Here is a 20,232-nt window from a genome sequence, read left to right as displayed (position 1 = left end):
CGGAGGCAGAGAAGGAAGCCTGCATCTTACCAGATTCCAGGAGGAGTAGGGAAATTCAAACTTGTAATAAGGAATTCTTAGGGGGAGAGAATGAGCCCTCAGAACAGACGGGGACCTGGGACAGAGCCGTCTGGTGTGGTGTTTGATTTTCAGGCTCTTCCTGTGTGACATGACTTCAATCCTCCTTGACTAATGGTGTTTCAGGAGGAAGATGTGAAGGCATTCAAGGTATTCTGGATGGAAGGCATTCCTGTTTGTGGACCCTGTCTTTAGGGAGGAGAGGAACTTCAGCGAGTGCTCACCTGTGTTTGCCGCTCCCCCTGGGGGCTCTTGGTTTCAAGCCTAAAGCAGCATGTTTTGGGGTATCATTTTCTGAGCCTCAACAGAGGCAACGAGAAACTCCTAGGACAGCCTTCCAGACAGGTAGGAAGGCAAGAGGCAGATGGCCTCCTAAGCCACTCCACTCAATAAGCTGCCCCACCTGTGCCCCAGGTAAGGGCGAGGTCTCCTGCCCAGTGTGGCAGGAGTCGCCACGGGATCTTCCTCCCCATCACCACTGTGTAACAAAACCAGAAGGTGCCGGGGGACCTGCTTCCTTAGGGCACTGCTGAAGACCCACTGCAGTTCAGGAAAAGGAACCAACGAAACCCTGCCCTCACCTGGGCTATGGGGTGACCCTAGAGGAGTTTGAAAAGGGTTGCATGGGTATAACCATGGCAACACCACCCAAACTCAGCTTGGGAGCTTGGTTCCATCCCCATAAGCCTAACAGAGAACAAGCCAGTGCCCATCTCCACACATGACCTTATTTATGCATCTCAGTTTCTACTCTGCCCTCCAAAAATATGTACATCACATGGCTCTCAAAGGAACAAGTAAAGGAAAACATTCTCAAGAGGCAAAACCATCAACAAAACCAGGCTCTAATATGACACGGTAGCTGGGAGTAGAATACAGGGATTTTAAAGTAACTCAGATGCGTGTGTTAAAAGCCCCTGAAGAAGATGAACAGCAGGCATGATCAATTTCAACACAGGTACAGAAATGAAGAAAAGGATGAACCAAACGGAAGTGTTACAAACTAGACACAGTCAGAGGTGGAGAATGCATGCTTCCAGTGGGGGAACATACTTTGCTGTATTTTTACTCATCCTGTGAAACCTTTACAAATACATATTCAGGTATTACTTTAATATCAAAAACTAGGTAAACATGAAAATTGGAGGAAGGGAAATAACTGAAGGGAGCAGAAGTGGCCTCGATGTCCTCGTTGCTATGAGGGATGCACATGAGATGAGGAGTCTGAAGAGCAGGAGTCAGGTAAGAAGCTTTCCCATAGGGTGGTCTAGGAAGCGGCTCCTCTGGGAAGCTCCCCATGGGTTAGGAAGAGTCAGTCATTCCTCTGCTGAACCTGAAAATGAGCAGCCTCATCTCAATTTATAGAAAAACCCCAATTGTTAGTTACGACTTTGGCAGCTCCAGGGTTCTCCCAAGGAAAGGTCTCTGGTGCCTGTCACCATTGGCCCAGGGGCAAGTGTGCAAAGACCAGAAACCGGCAGAAGGAGCACAGACTCAAAGCAACCAACTGTCCTGTCATGCAGTTTCCTTCCTATGGAACATGCCACTGTGGCTTTTTTTTTTTTTTTAATTGCATCTGCTACAACATGTTGCTGTAGTCCATGAGTAAAAATTGTCCCCAGGGGATTTGATAGAATTAAACACTTTGACCTTTTCTGTACTAAGCAAAGAGCTTGGGAGAGACCATCATAGTGCCTGGGACAGCCAACAAACCAGAACAGAAATATTTCCAAGTCATCTTGCACAGGAATTGGGGCCTGAATTCCAGAGTCAGATTAAACCAATTCCATGTTTATTCCATTTGATAGCTCTCCCAAGTTCCAGAGGAACACCTGCTCCATATGCAGTGCTGAGCATAGAACTCAGGCCTCACACAAGCTAGACAGGTGCTCTCCCACTGAGGGCCTTTCCCAGCCCACAATCCTGGAATCTAAGAAGCACAGGAACTTTCCAGACACCATAGCAGTTTATAATTTAAGCACAGTTTCCCTCACCACCTGCCCATTCTTGTTTCTAGAGCTTTGATTTACTACCTGATAATCACAAAGCAACTGTTGCCAACCTCAACTGACCTGGACTTAGAATTTATCCATTCAGTCCTGAGTTTTCTATTCCGTGAATATTTCAACAACATCGACACAGGTACATTAAAATAGGGTGGAATCATAATCTAGAGCTCATGTGTGGTATTATATTAACATTAATCGATATTATTATACTATTGTATATTTATTTTCTTATTTTTCTTCTTATATAACTTTATCACATAAGACGTAGTCCTGCTACGTGCAATACACTACGTTTCAGGTTGAGTTGTTGCGGCTCTGTGAATGGGCCTCCCATGTGCTGGGCAAGGGCTGAACCATGGAACACGTCCCCAGCCCTACGTTTAAGTGTGTCTGGGTGTTCCACATCGGGACGATAGGACAAAGCGGGTGAACAGAGGAGGGGAGTCAGTGGGAAAGGAGCAAAAAGAAAGCATCCTTTTGTGCTTTCCATGTGAGAATGGCAAAGGCCCGGATGCACTCAAGGCCATGGGGCAATCTCCCACCCCAGGGGCGCAGTTCCTGCCGGCATCTTGCATATGCTTTGCTGGCCCCTGGTCTCCTGCCATTGTGGCTCCTTCGTCCCCGAGTGCCCAAGGCACGTGTCTGAAAGATGGCCTTTGAGCGCCCTCTCAGCCCGGGTAGCCTGCTCCCCTGGCTGACGGAGGGGGCCGCGTGCACACCGAAGCTTCCCTGGTGGTCCCCTCCAGTCAGCAGGGCTGTCCCTATTCACAGAGGCATCGTTGAGTGCCTTCCCCTCTCTCAGCCTCCCTCCTTGACTTCCTAAACTGCTACAAGATACCCATACCTCTCAGCCCTGGTCTCCAGGGGCCGCCCTGAAATGTTCTCAGCTCTGAACTATGTATGCATCGGGCCTGGACGCTGTCCCTCTTGGTGGGAGCATCGCTCTCAACATACTGAAGTTCCCCATTTCCTGTGCTTGTGGGTCAGGGAGGATTGCTCTCTACTCTTTACCAAACCTCACGTCTCTGCTTTTTAATTTAATTTAATTTAATTTTTTTTGGAACTGAACCCAGAGACACTTAACCTGTCCCAGCCCGTTTTATTTTTTTATTTTGGGACAGGGTCTCACTGAGTTGCTTAGGGCCTCACCAAGTTGCTGAGGCTGGCTTTGAACTTGCGATCCTCCTGCCTCAGCCCCCGAAGCCCCTGGGATGACAGGGGTGCCCCACTGCACCGGGCTAGTTCTCTGTATCTCGAGCAGCTTTCTGAACAACAAGAGGCGACCTTCATTCCTGCCCCTCCCAACCTGCAGCAGGGTGGGTGGCTGGTGACCACATGACCATAGTTCTCAGTTTCGACCATTATAATCTTATGAGGCGCTGTTAAAAAAGGGTGGTGCTCCAACCAGTTCCAGAAACAAAGCTATAGACACAAAATCTCTGGTGGACAGGGTCCAGGCGTGGGTGTCTTTTAAGAGGTCCTTCACCAACCACAGAATGAAGAAGTGAGTGGATTCTCAGCAGGCCAGGCTGTCTCCCCTCAGCTCTGTGAATGGTGTCCGTCCCCCGAAGGCCGCGCTGGGCTCATCACAGCTTCACCTCCTAGAATTCCTGTTTGCTCAATTCCACTTTTTTCCTCTCTTTGGGAATAAAACCCAATTTCCAGCCCCAAGAATCTTTGAGGGAGCCCGTGGAGGCAGGTTCCCAGTTCTCACCAAAGGGATGTGAATTCGAGTTTAGGGGAAGCTTTTGGAGAAACCGTCCTTGGTCTCAGGTCGACCCTGGGGCATGGATCCTCCTCTTTTTCTGGCCATGATCATGGAGGCGGCCACACTGGGAATTTCGTAGCCGCTTGTGGCCAAGAAGGAACCTGCTGGTCGGTAAAGCACCAAACTGGTGCTGGGACGGAAAGAACCAGATCCAGGAGGAGACTGTGGATCTGCTGGATCAGTCATCTGGCTCTAGCCTGCCTCCAGACGGCTCAAAGTGACCTAAAGAGAGAGCAGAGAGCAGGACGAGAAAATGGGAGGGAAGGAACGTCACTCTGCACCAGGCTGCTGGTGTCAGGTGAGGTCGAGAATCAGCCACGTTCTCCTAAACGGTTGGACCGGGTCTTTTCCGTCTTCTCTGTTGTGCAGCATGTCCAGTGCACAAGGCCCGGCCTGAAGGTTCCGAAGGCCAGCAGCCGCTCTTACCCAACTACCTACCTTTGCCCAGATCTGAAAATTAAAAACGAACATCACATTTTTGCCAGTTTAGAAACTGGTTCATTTCCTCTACTTTCCAGAATTCCCATTGTGTTGAAAGTAACTTTATTAGGTTCTCTAGACCTCTAGCAGCATCCAAGTAGAAGAAATTGAATTTTCAATAAATACCCATTTGCTCTCAGGAAAATAGTGAAAATGGCAAGTCACTATACAGTAATCTTACAATACTGCATTATTTTGGTCAAAGTAATTGTCACTAATTTTTAATGAGATAAAAATGAAGATTTCTGCTTTTACACTTATACATCCACAACCTGTAAAGTCACACGGGACTATGGACATACATCCCTGCAGTTTGCACTTCACGCTGGAAAGACATTCACACTTGTGCTTGTGTTGGGACTAGCAGTTTTCCAGAGCAGAGCATGTCACACAAACCTTAGCACGTGCCTGATTATTATTTCCATATCATCTTCCACACTGCTTTGGATTTCTTCCTAGAAACCAGAATCTGGGTATACTGCTCTAAAACAAGCACCACGGAAAGGGGAAGTATTTCATTCTTACCCAGTGTTTTGGGTCCCCGATGTCAAAGACGTCCTCCTGAGGGAAATTATGAGGACATATGATGGATTTATTTAATGCATGAGTATGAACTCACATTAAAATAGATTCACTGTTCAACATTTGGAGAAGAAAAGTGTCTTAAATAACTAGGGAAAATATCGATACACTAATATTAAGGAAGAAAAACATTTCAAAAAACTTTTATCTTTGTACTCCTCAATTTTGATAATTGCTGTCTTGCTTTTCCTATTATTCTAGAGGTCAAGGTTTTATGTTTGTCCGAATGATTTATTCTATCTACAGAAAGTTGTGTTTCGTTTCTCATTTAAAACAGCAATGGCTTTGTGTATTTCTGACAATAAACTGTTGTAATTATTTAAAAGAGAGGAGAGCGCTATTTTCAGATAAATGGGATCAGAAGCCTCACGTAGCAACTTCTACAGAGCAGTAGTAGACGTGTAGGAAGCCCTCTAGTTAATTAGCAGGCAACTGTGACTGACCCCCGTTGGTGATCAGGGGATGGTAGTGTCCTTGTTACGGTGTCCTTTCAGGACTGAAGCTAAGAGAAGTTAGACTCTGGGTGAAAGTAAAAATTGGCCATAGTTTTACTATTGAAAATTCTCACCAATTATTTCTAGGAAAGTGACAGATGTGACAAAAATCTCTCATGACATGCAATTTTAAGCAGGAAACATGGGAAGTGTAGCTGGTTCTAAGATGCCGTTACTGGCACTTGTGCGAGGGAGGCTAATGCTCTGTTGCTGTGCCGGATACCGACTGCAGTCTCCTCTCCTCTGCTTCTATGTCAGACCACGGCCGGGAGAGGGTAGGACGGGCTCCCATGTGACCCACGGACTCAGAGACGGCGCCCTGATCCACACCACAGTCCCCTGGGGTGTGCTTGAGGACATTCACCCTAATGTTCCGCTGCCAGAATGCTAGAGATGCAACTGTGAGAAAATACCTGCTCTCATTTCAGCCCCCGACCCCGTAGCAGGCGGGGTTCTTAGAGGGATGGCCCCGTGACAGTGTTTGAAAGGAGTACTTCAAATGAGGACGTAACTGCCAGTTGCCACCTTAAGTCAATTTAACAACAGCCTTGGGGACAGATACTCCTCTCCAGTTTCTGGGCGTGTGCAGGGCTGGGTAGAACCTGGGCCTTGGGCACCGGGGCAAGCACTCTGACTCTGAGCTACACCCCAGCCTCACGTGGCTTTCTAAAGAGCCTTCTTCACTGCAGTGCCATAAACAGGTGTGTGTCCAGGTGCAGCTTTGACCCCAGGACCAGGCAGGTTCTTGGCACCTGGGAAGCATTCATGAAGGCAGCAGGAGAGAGACCTCTGAAGTTCAGGACATCTGTACGGCTCCAGGGGACAGTGGTTCACAGGAGCCAGTGGGCAGTATGGTCACGTGCCCGAGCTCTCGGGGCTACTCAGAAACTACAGGATGAACCAGAGCCAGGGAAGGTACCCATGGAAGTAGAGGCAGAAACGTCAGTATCTCTAGGAGATCCTCTGTAGAGGTGGAATCCATAGGAAACACAACTTTAAACACCAAATGAGTCAGCAAGACAGCAAGACAAGACCCACCAGGCAAAGTTCATTGTTGTGATAGGATCAAGTGTCTGTCACTGTTTTTTTAAGTCTAGCCAAGAAAATAACCCCGAGACATCGTCTGCCTTCATATATTTGAATCCCAATAAGAAAGGAACAGACGGAAGACTGAAGTTACTGAGTTCAGTTCTACAAGACTTGAGTTCATAATAATGAGGAAGTAAAAATCAGGATGAGCCACTGCAAAGAATTCCAGATTTCTTAGGACTATATGAAATTTCAGAAAATGTGAAGTGTTAAGACTAGAAACCAATCCACCGTCCTTCCACTGTGACCTGCGGTAGGACAGCGGGTCTCTTTACTCAAGCCTTCATTTGTATTCCTCAGTTAGTTTGAGCCAAGGCCACCGTTGTGACCTCTCACGTTGTCCACACTGCTCAAGTCTCCCTGCCCTCCTGGGCCCCCTGTCCTGGGCCCCCTCCTTCCACTCACTGGCTGCCAGCCCCCACTGGCTCGTGGGAGACCATATAAAAATCCACGTTTTGATTTGGGTAAGATCATGACCTGGGGTCACTTCTCCCCTTACCCTTCCACTCAGAGGATCCCTGACTGCACCCTGCTCCGCACACACGTTCCCATCAGCGAAGACCCCCTAAGGGACGCTGGGTGCACATGCTCGGCTGAAATTTAAGTTCAAAATACATCCAGCATCAGTTCACAATAGCCAGATTGTGGAACCAACCTAGATGTCCTTCAATTGATGAATGGATAAAGAAAATGTGGTATATATATATATACAATGGAATATTACTCAGCCATAAAGAATGATAAAATTATGGCATTTGCAGGCAAATGGATGAAATTGGAGAATATCATGCTAAGTGAGATAAGCCAATCTCAAAAAACCAAAGGACGGATGATCTCGCTAATAAGTGGATGATGACACATAATGGGGGGGTGGGAGGGGTTAGTGTTAGGGTTAGAGTTAGGGTTAGGGAGGGGGGCAAGAATGGAGGAAGGAAGGACTGTATAGAGGGAAAAGAGGGGTGGGAGGGTGGGGGGAAGGAAAAAATAACAGAATGAATCAAACAACATTACCCTATGTAAATTTATGATTACACAAATGGTATGCCTTTACGCCATGTACAGAGAAACAACATGTATCCCATTTGTTTACAATAAAAAAAAAATACATCCAGCATGAACTTTAACAGCACAATCTTGAAAAGGTATTCATTAGTATTTCCCCTGAGCAAATCGTGATTCTTACCATTCTTCATTAAGGTGTTTACGTACAGATGAGTCATCAGATTCCAAATCCGGCTGGGTCCTTAGTGGTTCTTAATCTCTACTAAGCCATCAAGTGCTCGCTAAACCACAGATGATCGGAAGCAGCACAGTGGGCAGGGTTGTGTCCGACTGTGGCGGGCATGTCGCAGGAACTTGGGCCAGAAGCTGCTGATTTCTCCCTCCAGGGCGGCTGGTTTTTCAGTGAGAAACTCTCCGTGAATGTGCCGTCCTCAGAGGCTATTTCAAACTTGAAGACAGCAGCTTTGGATGTGGTTTTTAAATGCACTGATGATGCAGAATTGTTTCTGAAGTGTGATGGTTTGAATGTGGGTGTCCTCCAGAGGCCCCGTGGGTTGGAAGGCTTAGTCTGCAGGGTGGTGCTGGGGAGAGGTGGGAAACGTTCGGGAAGCGGGGCCTCACGGGCGACTTGGGCATTGGAGCAAGGCCCCTGGGAGGCAGTTCTCTTGGGACCCATTGGTAGCTCTCATAAGAAGATTACCAGCTGGGCCCTGACCACTCTCTCTGAGTCCTGGCTGAGGATATGATTTCTGGCTCTGACGCCCACTCCCACTATTGCCCTCTGCTATTCTCCATGAGGTCCTCACCAGAACTGAACTGACAACAGGCACCATGCTCTTGAACCTTCAGAACTGTGAGCTAAAAGAACCTTTTCTCTCTATAAAGTTAGCTGCCTCAACTATTTTGTTATGGTGATTGTATTAGTTAGGTTTTCATCCCTGTGACCAAAATACCTGACCAGAACAAATTAGAGCAGGAAAAGCAGTAGGGCTCACAGTGTCTGAGGTTCGGTCCATGGACGGCCGCTCCACTGGTCTGGGCCTGAGGCGAGACAAAACATCATGGCAGCAGGGTGTGGTGGAGGAAAGGGGCTAGCTTATGATAGCCAGGAAGCAGAGAAAGAGAGGAAGAGGACCCAGGGAGCAAGATAGATCCAAGGGCAAACTCCCAGTGACCTACCTTCTCAAGCCACCAGCCTCTCCCACCTGCCTACAGTAATTCCTAGTTAGTCCATTCACATTATTGATCCATCAATGGGTTAATCAGTCATTTAGGTTCCAGCTCTCATAATCGAATCATCTCACCTCTGAACCGTCCTGCATTGGCACAGGAGCTTTGGGGGACACCTCACAAGGGTGACGCCAGCTGATTAATATGTAAAGCATGAGGAAAAAAGAAGTCATGTAGTTCTGAGAGTCAAGCTTTCAGAGGTCAGGTGACTTTGCCCTTCCATTTCACTTTCCTAAGAAACTGGGGTCTCCAAACCTCATCAGGAAATGTCATGGCTACTTAACTGAGAAATGCTATTGGAGACCATAAATAGACAGCAATATCTGTTTTGGCCTTGTCAAACACATAGAATAATGTATCTGATGCTTCATTTCAAAAACGTTCAAGCACACTTCACCTTGACAGCCAAAGGGCCACGAGGTCTCTGCGAGCTCCAGGAACGCCCTTGCCTGCTCACAGTAGCCAAGCCGATGCCGAGCAGCCGCAGCTCGAGACTTCTTGTTTGTTATTCTCTCTACTTTTATTCAAGGCCTGCTGACTCTTCTCAGGGAGAAAGGCGGTGTGGCGTCTGGCATCTGGTGGGACCTGAGGCCTCAGCGTCTACACACACTGCTCTGCTCACCAGGCACCGCTAATACAGGGGCAGAGGCCGGTGGAGAGTAGGAATTCCCAGAAATTGTCAGGGAAGATGTCGTTGGCCTTGAAGGCTCTGGAAGAGTCTCACACTCCGACAGAGACTCAGCCTGACACTTCCAACTGAGAGGCGCCGAGACCTGATTCATTTCCAATGGATACGTGGCCTATTCATGGTGGACACCAAGCTCGGGATTTTTTTGTTGGTTTTCTTTTTTAAAGTAACTCTTCTTCATTGTTAAAAAAAAAAAAGAACTCTTTTTATAAAAGTGTGGTGGAGAAAAAGAATAAATAAAAGTTTCAAAATCCTATAAATGAAATCTGTTTTAGGCAGGCTTCCCCAGAGAGACAGGACCCACACACAGATGTAAGACAGGATGGCACTCATGCTGTTACAGAGGTGACCAGTCTCACTGCAGGCCGTCTGCGAGCCCGAGGCCGAGGGTTCAGTCCAACTCTGAAGGACTCAGAACCGGAAGCCATGGTGTAGCTCTCAGCCCAAGGCCAAAGGCCTGAGAAGCAAGGAACCACTGGTGAGAGTCCTAGATCCTAAGGGACCTGGGGTTCTGACCTTCAGGGGTGGGGACAAGAGTGCACAGCTCCCAGGGACAGATGGGGTAGACCACCGTCTTCTGTTCTTCTGTCCAGGTCCCAGGCCGATCAGAAGGTGCCTGCCCCATTAAGGGCAGGTCTTCCCTACTGAGTCCCCATGCCAGGCTCCTCCACGGTAATGGTCTGTGGTCCTTGCATCAATGTCCCTCACAGATAAGCCCAAGGTGTCTAGTTATTCCTTAATCTCGTCCAGTTGACACTAGAATCCACCCTCACGCCGATGGAACTTACATATATACACATGTACATATGTGTACACAAAAGGCTTTGGAAGAAGATACCGAAATAGTGACCACGGCTCTGAATAGAAGTTTTATTTCCTTCTTTCTTCATCATTTTCGTGTGTTCCAAACTGTCTGCAGTAAACGTGTGTGTGTAGCTTTATAGTCTTTGAAAAGAAATAAAGGTGCCAACCATGAAAACGGACAGCCCACATGAGAAGGCGGACCTCGGGGTCAGGGAGTGGCTGGCGCACGGTCCCCGGTAGTGAGGTCCGATCGGGCCCGTCGCAGCTACGGTAGATGCTCGTTATCACACTCAGAGTCTTTAAGACAGTTTCTGCTGTAACCGTGGTTTTTGTAGTTTCAATCGGGAGCAGCGATTTAAGATATTTTGTTGTGTTTCCCCGAAAGGGATCATGAACGTACTCTTTCCTACATCATGGCGACTAAGCTCTTCAGCGTGCATGTTAATCATCTCTGCTGCTGAAAACAGTCTGTGAATTCATGGGGAAACAGCAGAGGCTGAAGATGATTGGCAGTGCCTGTGTGTGCTTTGAATGCTGACTGGGATGGCCGTGCCCCTCGAGAATCTTCCATCCAACAGGGGAAGAGAATTCTGAATGGCTGCAGCAGATGAGAACCAGCACGTACCTCGCAGTCTGAAGGTGGCGCTGTGGTTCCAGGGCACCCCTCTAAATCAGGTGTTGTCCCTGTGACAACAGTAAGGTGTGGGCCCTTTAAGAGATGATTAGCCTCCTCCCTGCAGAGGGGGTCAGAGCCTACTACAGAGGCTTCAGGCAGCACCCCGCTTGCTTGCCCGTCCTCCTTCCACCATGCAAAGATGCAGCAAGATGGTCCTCACCAGCCCAAAGGCTAGCACCTTGACCTTGAACTTCCCAGCCTCCAGAACTTTGAGAAATCAGTTTCTGTCCTTTATAGACTTCCCAGTCCCAGGTATTCTGTTATAGTAACACGATCAGACCAAGACAGGTAGAATCCATAGTCATGGTCTGTGGTCCTTGAATCAAGGTCGAGGACATCTCTCCAAAATTCCATCTTTCTTATCTTCCTAATGATTTCTACAGTAACAAGAGTCTAAAATCTTTGTTGCATTTACTATGATGAACGCCTTCCTTCCATTATCTCCTATAGACTTATGGGTTATATCACGTCACTGTCATCTTACAGATGAGGAAGCCCAGGCTTCGAGGGGTTACATCGATGTGTCACAGGGCAAGAAAGAAGCAGAGCTAGGCTCTCACCAGGATAGCAGCTATTTTTAGATCACACGGGGGAGTAAATTAGAACGCCCCAAGGAAGAGGGTACCTCAGCGATGTCGCAGCTCTGCCGGCTGAACTCCCCCCAGGCCAGCGGAAAGCAGCTATTAGAAACATTCATTCCCGAAGGGGAGCACTCGTCCTGGGGTTCCCCGCTCTTGTAAGCCCCACGAGGGCCTGCCTGCTCTGGCTGGTATCTCATGCTCCCTGGAGTGGACGCCTGGCCCTAGGAGCATTCGAGGAGGAACGGGTTTGGCTCACCGCCTCCTCCCCTGCACCGGGGTCTCCTGCATTCCCCGGTCCTCTTTCCCTCTCGCTCGCCCTCAGGACCGCTCACCCTGGGCCTGGTGGTCCAGCTGAGTGCGCGGGCAGATGTTTCCCAGCTCCAAGGGCCACCAGTGGCCACTTGGTGCTTTGATCGTAACCTTGCTGCTCTGTCACAGCAGCTTATTTCTAAACTGACCTGGCCTGTTTTCCTTCCCCTTCTCGCTCTCCCCTCCCTGATCTCAGACAAAGCTAGGTCATCCTTCTGTCAACCAGGACTGAGTGCCCTGTCCTTGAGCTCATGCACCACAGGAATGCAGGCATTCCGACTCAGGACTGTGCCAGAGACCTAAGGCACAGCTCTCTCTCAAGGCTGCAGATGAATCACGGACCCTGACGAAGCCCAGCTGGAATGGAGCCTTTGAACTACCTTTTTCAATTCACAATAGCTAGACTGTGCAACCAGACTAGATGCCCTTCAACAGATGAATGGATAAAGAAACTGTGGTATATATACACAGTGGAATATTACTCAGCCACAAAGAAGAATATCATGGCATTGCAGATAAATGGATGGAATTGGAGAATTCATGCTAAGTGAAATAAGCCAATCCCAAAAAACCAAAGGCTGAATGTTTTCCCTGATAAGAGGATGATGATATATAATGGGGGTGGAGGAGTGGGGGGGGGGTGAGAGAAGAATGGAGGAACTTTAGATTACATAGAGGGAAATGGGGGGGTATGAAAAACGGTGGAATGAGACAGACATCATTACCCTATGTACACATATGATCACACAAATGGTATGAATCTACATCATGCACAACCAGAGAAACGAAAAGATGTACCCCATTGGTGTACAATGAATCAAAATGCAGTCTCTAAAAATAAAATATGATTTTAAAGAAACTGTTTCACAGAGTTATGTAAATATCATTAAAATAAAATTTTAGAACATTAAAAAAAAAAAAAAGACTTCTGTTCCCTTGACGGTTAGAATCACAGGCTCTGGGACAGGATCTCCTGCCATTTCTCCTTTGCTAGCAAAGTAATACAACTTCTTTTCTGTTTTCTCAAAACCTTGTCCTCGTCATTGGATAGGCATCGGGGACAAGGACCAAGATTTCACAACCCAACCTCCAGCGCCACTCTTGGGACCTCTTTTCCCTCCTTGCATCTGTGCCTGTGTAAGAACCCTCAGGTAAGCTCGTCCTGGAAGCTCCTCTTCCTGTTTATCCAGCTGGGCCAGGACCAGAGCAAGGCCAGGAGCGCTCCGTGTCCAAGGGAGATGTAGGAAAGGGGCCCGGAAACAGAACCGCCGCAGGTCCAGCCTCTTCGGGGCAAATTCGGTTATGAACAAATTCTAAAATGAGTTGCTGTTTTTCCATAGCACAGAAATGTCTTTATATACATCACAAAGAGACTTGTACAGGCTCTCCCAACCTCACGGTTAACATTTGAGAGGCTAGCACATTCTGGGCCTCTGATGGGGGACTTTCCATTTAGAAGTCCAAGAGTCTCAGGGAAAGGCAGGCCTAGCTTCTGCTGGACGAATCCTTGGAGAGATGAGGGAAGCAGTTGACCAAGACCACCAGAGATGGCCGAGGCCAGGACGGTCAACGCCCACGGTGACGGTTACCGGCCCTAGACTTGCACTGATGGGCTGACTTCTCTGCATCTCCACCCCACCCTCCCCTCGTCCTCCCGTGAGGACAGGATGTCCGAAGGCCGGAAGTTCCTCCTCAGGTGGGCTGGATCCAACATGGCTGCCAGTGGCCACCAGCTGCGTTACAATCCCATCTGTGAGCCAAAGGACACATCCCCAGCCCATGACGGCTGCCAAGTGCCATGATGAGGACCAGAAGGGACCACAAAGGGAGCACAGAGAGGTGCTGCCCAACCCCTGGAAACATCGTACCATTCTGAGAACAGACAGGGATGTTCTTCCTCCTGTGAGCCTGTCCCTCCTCCTCACTGCTTCACCCCCTCACCTATAGCTGCCCAGTCCCCCAGGGCAGGCAGTTGATCTGAGAGTTTACTTCCCACTTCTGTTCTTGGCCAAGAACCAACATCTCCACTGCTCGGTCAACCCTGGACCTTGTCATGGGTTCCAAGTTCTGAGAGGGACATGGACCACGCCATCGAAATAAAAAATTGGTAGCAAGACCACCCTCTCCCTCTTTCTCAGAGTGAAACTGTCCCCTTCTAGAATAGGATGTTCTATGTCATTATCTCCTTTCTCCTCTTGCTAGGATTTTTTTAAGACATTTCACGCTTTTAAAAAATGTCACGCATATGCAAAAATAGAGAGGCAATAAAACGAGCCTGTGTGGACCTCTCGTTTCATTTCTTTCTAGCAGGTTTGAATGCTTATGCCTCCCAAATGGATCCGTCGAAATCCTCCACCCAGAGCTGACAGTAGTAGTAGGTGGGGCTTTGGGGGGGGTAACTGGGTCTGGACGGAGGGGTCCCCAATTGTGCTTAGCCCTCTTCAGAAGAGACTCGCTGACCTCCTCCACACCTGCGCCTCCAGCCTCCAGAGCTGGAGAAGTCTGTGTGTGTCTGTGAAGCACCAGCTTTTGGTGCTCTGCTCAGACAGCCCAAGCCCACTGAGACACCAGGGCGGGTTACCTTCCCATTCTTCTCGCAGGATCTTCCTGTTTTTATTCCAAGGATCTTCTTTTCATTTGAAAATGCAGACGTACACAAGGTTGGTCCACTCCTTTCCCTTGGCACTCCGCCTACCCACCTAGTTCTCTGCCAGGCAACATGGATACTTCTTATTAACTAGAAGACAGATCAGATTTAAGGAAGTGATAAAAAGAAAGGGGGGGATATTGCAAATTGTCTCGCTATTTCTGATCAGATTCCAAATGGAAAATCCAAGGAGCCCCCACCCAAGGGTTAATTTCCAATGACAGCTTTTTTATTTGGTAGAATTGTATCCGATCCATTAAAAAGTTTCCAGTGTACGGTTCTTTGTAAATCACGCATTATTCCAACAATTTTGGCAAATGCTGTAATTTAGAAATGAGCCATGGATGAAGCTTGTCCACGTTCCGTCAGGCAGGGGGACCTCCTGCCTCATGTGATGTCTGACCCACTTTCTGTGATCCTAAATGTTGCCGAGGTAGACACAATCAGCCTTTCATTTCTCATGGATGTAAGACATGTAATTTCCCCCAATTACAAAGTTGCTTTCTAAAGGTCTTTGTTCATACTGGATGGTTACTTTCCATATTAAGGCAAAGTATTCTCAACCAACGACCTAGCAGACGCAGCAGGCCGTGACTCAAGGGGACTTACCAGTGGCACTCATTTCTTTTGGAATTAATCCATTTACTGGTAGGAGACTGACATTTAACTAAACCCCTACGGCTGATATATAAAACCTCCAAGGAAGGTAAATTATTTCCAGGAACAAACTGGGTATACCTTTGTGCATCCTTTAAGCCTGGGGCTTCTTCCTGCATTCTAAGGACACCAGCATCTCATGACACCCTTGTACTGTAAACATAAACCACAGCCCAGTCACCATGGCAACAAGTTTCAAATAATGACATGTTCTGCAAAAGGAGTCCTTATAGAAGTAAACAGGACGGTGATTTTTGCAGATCTATGGGTTGTATTTTGCCTTTTGCTTGGTTTTAATTATGTGGCCTCAATTATACAGAACACTTTAGCAGAATTAATCTTTATAAATGAGGCAGAGTTTCTCACCATTTGATCATTATGGCAAAACCAAATTGGAAATCCTGCACTCTGTGGATTTCATGGGACACTGTTGAGTTACTTTATCACAGAAGAAAACACTTTTAGGTAGCAAGTACTGATGATCAAGATCAAAAATAGAAGTGATGGTGGAGGGAAGCAGTGCCCCCCTGCTTAGGCAGATGCACCTTCTGTTCTGGCCTGGAATATGAGGGTGCGGTGACCCTGCTAAACAGCTGGCTGATGGGCCAGGTGTGCAGGTGATCTCAGCAAATTTCCCTCTCTGTCCAACGGGCCAGAGAGCAGAGATCTCCGAGAGTTCAGGGGTAAGAGCAGGGAGAGCCTCCAGCAGTACGAGAGACGTATCGAATGTGGCTACAGGGTCATCCAGGAAAAGCTCTCAGATCTCCCGGAAGGTCACTCTATACTGGCCGGAGACTGTTGCTCTACATTATAAGGGGACAAACTTTGGTTCCATTATTCGTTCTGCCACAGAGGCACCAAGTTTAAACTTCAAGCTCTAAGTGACGATTTCTGCCATTTTAATAGCTATGCCTGCTGCTTAACCACTTCTGAAAGAAATCCCAGCGATTTCCCAGGGCACAGAGCACCACAACGTTTAAGTCCATCTGAGAAATGACTAAATGTTAAATCAATCTGCTGAAGGACTTGCAGGTTTTATGTGAATACAGGTTTCTTCCTGGGAAGAAATGGAGTTGGCCTTCTAGGGACTGTTTTAGGCAGCAAAGTAGCCCCAGAATGAGCTCTGAACTTCCCTTTGGATGAGATGGCAACCCTCACCCATGGCTTATCCTGGTTCCACTGGTGGGAGACTGAATATTTCACATACGTCTTAGCTGGGACAGTCTTCAACCCTGGAGAGAAACCAACAGTGACAAAATTAGAGTATGGAACAAAAGAGGAGGAGAGACCAACTAGATGGAAAAGAAATGCAAACTAAAATGGAAATGAGTAAGACCAAGGAAGGCTTCTCATTGCCTGAAATTCATTCCAGCGAGGTGAAGAAAATCTTTTTATGTGCCTAATACAGTTGTCAGGATGAACTTTGTAGAACACGATCATATGGCACCCGAGGATGTAATCACGCCTTTGTCCAGTGTATCCACTTGGTATATGCTACCCACCCATTAGAGAGCAGCCATCCAGCTTGTCAGATGACCTTTGTGATACTGCAGTGCTTACATTCAAGTAATCCCTACTCTACCTCATCCAGTCGTTGTATGAGGTACATTTATTAGTTACTGTTGTTAATCTTGTACGGTGCTGATTTACACGTTGAGTTTCATCACAGGTGTGCATGTAAAGGAAGAAATAGTATATCCGGGGCTCTGCTCCGTCTGCAGTCCCGGGCAGCCACGGGGGTCATAGAACACATCCTATGCTTTTAGAGGGGCCATTGCACTCGCTGAATTTATAGTGAGGAACAACTGACTGCGACACAGAGGAAGCTCCCCGTGAGACAAGGGAACGGGCAGTCAGATGGCAGAAGATGGTCAGTGTGGAAAACGACCGGACAACACAGCCTTTTATGCACCCTTGATGCTGAGACTCGCGTGGACTGAAGCAAACAGACTCATCGGGTCGAGGGGTTCCAACCCAAGGTATGGAGTGACCTCGTAGCTGCAGTTCTCTGTGAGCCAGCCCAGGGTGGGATGGAGAGGCCAGCTCTGCGTACAAGGTGTGCCCACCCAGCCGGCGGACCTCAGCGCTGCCAGGCAGAAGACAGACAGACAGAAGGACTGTCACCGATGGTTACTGAGGGGACCTGCCCTGCCCTGTGGTGGAAGAAGGACTGCTCGGTTTTAGATTCTGCTGAGCACAGTGCTGTGCCCTACGTAGCTGTCCCCACAGTCCATGACAAAGACAGGAGAGGATATTACGGTCATGCATTCGTGTCTTCAGAGTGTACTGAGGAGTGACAGTTCTTACCGCTAGGGACACAAAGCTGGAAAGGACAACTCCCTCTCTCGAGGGAGCTCACGGAGCAGCGAGGTTGAAGGAAGAGACAGTGCAGGAGGACGTCCCCAGGCAGAGCAAGTCTAGAGGGTCCCACGCGCCTTTAAAGTTGTAAGTTTTGAGTCTGTTCTTTAAACACGAGAAGCTTGCTTTGCAGGCAAGGGCAGGCGTCCCCGCAGTCCTGCTCCTCAGCCACCAGGTCCCGGCCACTCTGGCTCCCTGCCACCCATGGAAACCTCCAGGCCCCTCCTGCCTGGCATCTCCATGTCCCTGGGTGCTCCCAGGTGCTTCTGGAGAGGCTCCTGGGGGTGCCCCTGCCCTGCACCCAGCTGTACATGAGTTGCCCCTCCAGGAACAGCTTGAGCCTGCCCAGGGGGAACTGCCCGTTCTGCTCTGTGCCCTGCCTTGAACTCCTGCAGCCTCCAGGGATGGGGTCACACACCCACGGGGCCATAGGCAAGGCCGACACAGGACGGTGGTGGCACCTGTCTCCTCAAGGACCAGAGGGAAGCACAGGAGCCAGACCCAGAAGGTGCCGCGTCCGCTACCTCTGCAAAGAAGATGGTCCAGGGAGGCCTGATGGGAGAGACCCAGGGAAGGAGGGCGGATGTGAAGCCAGGGGCGGCGGGCGGAGCTGCCAGCCCCAGTCACCGAGGACCCGGGGCTGAGAAGGCAGGGCCAGCCAGTGGGTGGCCCTGGCTCTGCTCTCTGGGCCGAGGGCCTTGGTTTCTCACTGCTCCTACAACAAATTTCCACAAATTTTTATCTTTCTGTGCTGGGGGATCAGAAGTCAAAATGGGTCCCCCTGCACTGGCCTTAAGCTATAGGCGGGGCTTTGATTCTCTTGAGGCTCCTGGAGACCCCATTCCTGGCTTTTCCAGTGTCCAGTGGTCACCCACTCTCCCTGGCTCCCGGTCACCCGACTCTGGCCTCGGCTTCTGCCCTCCCATCTCCATCCCTGACTCTGACCCTCCTTCCCCATGAGGACCCTGGTGGCTGTGTAGCATTCTGTGGATTATTCAGGAGAGACTCCCCATACCAAGACCCTAATGTAACCAGATCAGCACAGTCCCAGGTTCAGGGGGTGAGGATGAGGTCGTGATTTTTTCCACGATTGGAGAGAAAATAATTGGACACAGTTTTTAAAACTTTCTTCACAATCCCTTCGAATACAACCAAGTACTAAAATATGAGTCACAGGTCCTAAAACAACGAGGAAGATCAGTTTGGAGTCCAAGAGACCTTGAACAATGTTTGTCTGAGTTACTTTATTTTGTTTTGTTTTACTTTTTGAGATGGGGATGTCTTACTGTGTTGCTCAGACTGGGCTTGAACTCGCCGTCCTCCTTACTGGGCCTCCTCAGTAGCTGGGGTGGCAGGAATGTGCACCACAGCCAGCTTGCTTTTCTGATTCTCACCAGCAAGAGGCAAGGAGCAGACGCTAATTGGAGAAGACCGTCAGGGCCAGGGAGCTTCACGGAGGAGCAGGCAAGAGCAGGAGGCTGGGTGCGCAAAGCCTGAGGCGAGCGAGGAGAGGACCCGTGAACGTAGGTGTCTCCTCCAGGAGGAGGAAGTGAGGCTGCTCAGGACTCCTGCAGGGGAGACTGGGGTGGGGCACAGTAAGCTCTGCTGGGGCGGCAGGGTGGTGGGATGGCGGCTGCTGGTGCGGATTTTCCTGAGCTGTGAAGTTTTCTCACGTAGGTTATTTGTGCAAATACCTGGCCGCTTTGCCATTGAGTCTCACCTCCTGATCTAAGGTCGAGTCAAGATAAAAACCAAGCCAGGCATGGTGGCGCATACCTGTAATCCCAGCGGCTCAGGAGGCTGAGGCAGGAGGATGGCACGTTCAGAGCCAGCCTCAGCAACTTAGGCCCTAAGCAACTTGGGGAGCCCCTGTCTCTAAATAAAATATTTTAAAAAGGACTGGAGATTTTTGGGTGGTTAAGCTCCCAAGGTCAATCCCTGGTACTAAAAAATAAAATAAAATAAAATAAATAAGAAGAAGAAGAAAGAAAGATAAAACAAATAGCAGTTGTGTGTGGGAACTGGACCTGGAAGCTGGGGTCGAGGGCGAGGAGAAAGAAGGCCGAGGCCTTGGGTTGAGCACAGTGCAGCCTGCCTTGCTCCTGGTCGCCCACCCCTTTGTCTTCTTGACCACTGTGATCAGCCACGCTCAGGCGCATTCTCTTTCTGTCTTCTATTCTAACCTGGCACCACCTTCCATCCCTAACAGTCTGTGTAGGTTTGCAGCAAATCTTAATTTTATAAGTGAAACCCACATTCGAGTATATATTAAAGAGCACAATGGTCCAAATATTTTAGTAGGACAGCTTTGCTAGAATGAAGATGAACTCAGTTACCATCTTCTCTTTATTTATACCATGTTTTAAGTGTAGTTAGCCAGGTTCAATGGTGCACCCCTGTAAGCTCAGATAGTAGGGAGGCTGAGGGAGGAGGATTGCATGTTCAAGGGCAGCCTCAGCAATTTAGTGAGACTTGGTGGAGGAATAAAAAAATAAGAAGGGAAGAGAGTGTACCTCAGTGGAAGAACATTTGCCAAGCATGTATGAGGTTCTAGTGGGAAAACAAAATAAAAAAGGAAAGAACAAGAGTGATAGAAAGAGAGACAGAAGGGAGAGGGAGGGGGAGGGAAGAGAGAGAGGAAGGAAGGGATGGAGGGAGGAAGGAAGGAAAGAAGAGAGGGAGAGAGGGAGGGAGGGAGGAAGGGAGGAAGGGAGAAGGGAGGGAAAGAGGGAGGGAGGAAGGGAGAAGGGAGGGAAAGAGGGAGGGAGGGAGGGAGGAAG

Source organism: Sciurus carolinensis, chromosome 15 (genome assembly GCF_902686445.1).
Source record: "Sciurus carolinensis chromosome 15, mSciCar1.2, whole genome shotgun sequence".
NCBI lineage: Eukaryota > Metazoa > Chordata > Mammalia > Rodentia > Sciuridae > Sciurus > Sciurus carolinensis.
Note: the sequence above shows the minus strand (reverse complement) of the source record.